We start from the raw sequence: 4,924 nt of genomic DNA, 5'->3' as shown, positions 1-4,924 counted from the left end.
TGAGTGTCTGTAAATGATGGAGAAATAGTGACAGGTCAGGGTGAATCTTCAAATGAAGGAGAAATAGTGACTGGTCAGGGAGTGTCTGTAATTGAAGGAAAAATGGTGACGGGTCTGGGAGAATCTGCAAATGAAGGAGAATAGTGACAGATTTGGGACCGTCTTTAAATGACGGAGACATGGTGACTGGTCAGAGAGAGTCCGTCGCCAAAAGTGGGAGATATCACAGATGGACAGCTTACCGGCAGCAATCGGGAGGGACGTAATGTCGAAATGAGGGGGAGAGCATATATACCCGGCCAGTGTCAGCATCTTCAGGAGAGGAGGGGGAGAGGAACCAATGAGTGCAGAACTGAACCCAGTCAGAGCCTGGACCTCCCTGGTGGGGAAGGGGGGAGAGGTGAGAGAGGGAAGCGAAACAATGAGTGCAGAACTGAACCCAGTCAGATTCAGGACTTTCAGGGGAGGAGAGAGAGGGGAACCAGTGAGTGTCGAACTGAACCCAGTCAGAGCCAGCACCTTCAGGGGAGGAGAAGTCGGCGAACCAGTGAGTGCAGAACTGAACCCAGCCAGCGTCAGCACCTTCAGGGGAGAAGAGAGAGCGAGATGGGAACCTGTACCGTGTCGAGCTTTTTCAGTGTTGTTGGAGCTGCACTCATCCAGGCAAGTGGAGAGTATTCCATCACACTCCTGACTTGTGCCTTGTCGATGGTGGATAGGCTTTGGGGAGTCAGGAGGTGAGTCACCCGCGAATAATGAATAAAATTAAAACTAAAGAAAAAGGATTACACTGAGTACATAGACAATAAAGGAGAGGATGGGAAAAGGGAATGTGAGAAGATTGGGAACGACGTCAAAAAAAAATTCGGAAAGCAAAGAGGAACGACGAGATTAAATTAAATTATCAAGCAGTATAAAAATAGTTAATGATTCCACAGACACATAAATAACAGAAGAAAAACCAGGATAGGGATCGGGCCACTGAGGGATACATAGGATAAACTCACAGGTAATGACAGCAAAATGGCGGGAATATTCAATAATTACTTTGCCGCAGTATTTGTGAGGTTATCCACTTTGGTTGTAAATACAGAAAAGCAGATTATTATCTGAATGGTGATGGATTGGGAATAGGGGAGGTGCAACGAGACCTGGGTGCCCTTGTACACCAGTCGCTGAAAGCGAGCATTCAGGTGCAGCAAGCCGTTCGGAAGGCGAATGGTATGTCAGCCTTCATTGCAAAAGGATATGAGTACAGGAGCAGGGATGTCTTACTGCAGTTATACAGGGCCTTGGTGAGACCACATCTGGAGTATTGTGTGCAGTTTTAGTCTCCTTATCTGAGGAAGGATGTCCTTGCCATGGAGGGAGTGCAACGAAGGTTTACCAGACTGATTCCTGGGATGGCAGGACTGATGTATGAGGAGAGATTGGGTCGAGTCGGCCTATATTAACTAGAGCTTAGAAGAATGAGAGGTGATCTCATCGAAACATATAAAATTCTAACAGGACCAGACAGACTGGATGCAGGGAGGATGTTCCCGATGGCTGGGGAGTCCAGAACAAGGGGTCACAGTCTCAGGATACGTGGTATGCCATTTAGAACCGAGACGAGGAGAAATTTCTTCACTCAGAGGGTGGTGAACCTGTGGATTTCTCCAGCACAGAAGGCAGTTGAGGCCAAGTCATTAGATGTATTCAAGAAGGAGATAGATATATTTCTCAATGCGAAAGGGATCAAGGGATATGGGGAAAAAGCGGGAACAGGGTACTGAGTTAGATGATCAGCCATGATCATTTTGAATGGTGGAGCAGGCCCGAAGGGCCGAATGGCCTACTCTTGCTCCTATTTTCGATGTTTCTATTGATCACAGAGACCAGCAAGGTGGGCAGGACATTGGAAGGAGAGATCGAAGAAGATATAAAGACATTTAAGACAGGAAGGGAATTCAGGAGAAACTTCTTCACCCAGAGAGCAGTGAGAATGTGGAACTCACTCCCACAAGGAGTGGTTGGGGCGAACAGCAGATAAAGACATGAGGGAGAAAGGAATAGAAGAATAGGGTGAGATGAAGTTGGGAGGGAGGAGGCTCGTGTGGAGCTTAAACACCGGCATGGCCTTGATGGGCCGAATGGCCTGTCCCTGTTCTGTACTCTCAAAGTGATTCTATGTAATTAACCTTCACTGCTCTCGGGGGAACAACCCGAGCTTCTTCAGTCTTTCCCCGGAACTGGAGTCCCTCATCTCTGGCACCATTCTAGTCAATTTCCTCGTCACCCACTCCTCAGATTAAAGAGCTTCCTGGCACACTCTCCTCCTCACATGTTGTCCCTGCAAACCCCCGCCCCCCTACCAAGCCCGAGTGCACTGAGCCCAAGTCCAGCCGAGGTCAAAGGCAAGAAGTCGAACCTCAGCAGCAGGCCCGAGCTCGAGCCTGGGATTTTCCTAATCTCTGGGGCTCAGCGCTGGACGGTGCATTCGCCCAGCCGTCTGAGGGAGCTGTCCCCTGGCTCTCTGAGTGGGGACCCAGGGGAGAATATTGGCAGGAGGGAAATATTGACGTTTTTTCTTAAACTTTGATTGGTAACTGACCCGTCTCACCCACCCCCAGTTTGAGGCAAGGCAGCCACGTGACCAAAGAGGCGCAAAGACCCAAAGGAGCCGAACAATAACCCAAAGACAGCGAGTGGGCCGGGATCCTGACGAGCGCGGTCACACAAACTGGCCAACCTTGGAAAACAACCTTGATAAAGGGGTCTCGTGGTTCGACGAGTGATGTTAAAACAAGCTGACCATCTGGAATTCTTTGAAAAACAACTCTGTTAATCTAGAAGGGTCTTATTAATATTGTTCCATATGCAGATTGAGGTTCCTGCATATTAAGACCCCATCAGAAGGTTGATCCGCCTTACCCTCCCCAGCCAAGTGGGCGGCCTGATTTCTCCATTCAACACACTCGCACTAGTTTCTCAGCCACTGCGCTCTCTGCCCCACCCACCGTTACGCCGGTTACCTCAGACACAGACGGTTCATAATCTCCCACCCGCTCATTACGTCAAACACACACTTTTCCCTCTCCCAACGCGAGCCTCCCACACAGGCAGTCCAGACTCTCCCCTCCCCGTTCGCTCTCTCTCTTTCCCATTCCGTCTTTCTCTCCCCCTCGCCCATATTTGGGCTGATGGGGTCCAGAGTCAATGTCGAGGACTCCCAGGGCCACTCCCTTCTCGCTCTCCATGACTGTACTGCCATCGCTGGTTGGTTAGGAGCTCCCCAAGGATGGTGATGGACAAGTCGGGGACATTGGCTGAAAGCTATGATTCTGTGAGCATGTTTATGTCAGGCTATTACTTGACCAGTCTGTGGGACAACTCTGCCTGAATTTTTGACACAAGTCCCCAGATGTTACTGAGGAATACTTTGCGAAAGGTACCGCTGGGATTTGAATCTATGATACTCGGTTTAATAAGATAAGTGTTTTAACCACTGAGCCACGGCGACCACCTGACTATAATTATTTCCTAACGTTATGGTAATGATACATTTGCCAACCCACTTTGTTGCGCCTTCTCCCTCAATACGTCTGCGCAATAACATCTATCTTTTGTTCATCGGTCTCTGCATGGGAAACCATGGGCATCAGTCATGATCTTCTCTTCCTTATCCCCTGTCAGTACATCTTATATCGAGCTCTATTCATCCTGTTGTATTCCCACACTCTCTCCAGACTATTTGGTCTTATCCTATTACATTTCTCATCTCTTCCCACAAAATGTTGGTGAGTTATGTCTGTGGTGCACCAGGCCCTGACCTCCTCCTGTGGGTGACCTCCTACAAATTCTGCACAATAGTTTAATGTGTGTGAGTTTTAAATTAGGAAATGTGTATCAGCGCGAGTCTACCTGGTGTATCTATTCTCACAGAAACGGCAATGTCGCTTCAGAGCATTTAAATTTTAGAAAGTCTTACTTGATAAGACAGATGTAAGGAATCTTACAACACCTGGTTATAGTCCAACATTTTTATTTGAAAATAAAACTGTTGGACTATAATCTGGTGTTGTAAGATTCCTTACATTAGTCCACTCCAGTCCATCACCGGCATCTCCACATCATGGTTGATAAGACAAGTTGTCCCTCTCCATTTCAACAAAATATAAACAATCCAGGGATACAGATTAAAACACCGGTGTCGGATTGGTATTAATAGTTTTCAAGCCCATTTTGATTGTACAAAACTTACGTAGGGCCGTAACGAAAGTTCAATACAATAACGACACGGATGGGATTCGGACCCATACCGAAAGAGCGCAATGGATTCGCCGACCATTTCTGAATCCAAACATTCACTTTGACACGATGTCCTGCCCGTGCACCCAGACCGACAATGTTGAAAATGTGGAGTCAATTTCTCAAAGCAAAGTAATTTAGGGATTTCTGTTCCATCCGACTGTTTGAAACGGTCGGGTGCAAAACAGTTCGGGCGCACGTCGGACAAATTTTCACCCAGCGAGTAAAACGACCGCGGCAGGACTCGAACCTGCAATCTTCTGATAACAACTTAACTGAACACCGAAGTCAGACGCCTTATCCATTAGGCCACGCGGCCGATGACAATCTGCTTCACCAAATGATCTTAAACGCTGGGCAGGGATGGTTAAGACTCTGCTTGTCTCTTTCTCTTCCTTTCACTTTGTTGATGTTGTTCATTCATTGTTTTCTCTCTTGCAGCAAGTTGGCTCCACTGTTTCCGACTGATCCGGAAACTGACAACTGAACTCCCGCTGGGTCTCCGAGAAACCTACAATCAGAATAAACAAGATTCAAATCTTTGATCAAAATGTTTCGCCTCCAATGCGAATCGGTTTCACACTCAGTCTGCAAAACAGAGTGTAGGGAAATGAAACAAAAGACAAATCGGTAA

General features: G+C 47.5%; 1 non-coding gene across 1 annotated transcript; it reads right to left on the bottom strand.

Moving 5' to 3' along the window:
* Positions 1-4,519: 4,519 nt before the first annotated feature.
* Positions 4,520-4,609, bottom strand: trnar-ucg (transfer RNA arginine (anticodon UCG)). Its single transcript is given in 2 exon segments — positions 4,520-4,555; positions 4,573-4,609. It is a non-coding gene; the product is annotated as a tRNA-Arg (tRNA).
* Positions 4,610-4,924: the final 315 nt, after the last annotated feature.

This window comes from Heptranchias perlo, chromosome X (genome assembly GCF_035084215.1).
Source record: "Heptranchias perlo isolate sHepPer1 chromosome X, sHepPer1.hap1, whole genome shotgun sequence".
Classification (NCBI taxonomy): Eukaryota; Metazoa; Chordata; class Chondrichthyes; order Hexanchiformes; family Hexanchidae; genus Heptranchias; species Heptranchias perlo.
The sequence above is the reverse complement of the archived record's forward strand: the minus strand, read 5'-3'. Positions and strand labels throughout refer to the sequence as shown.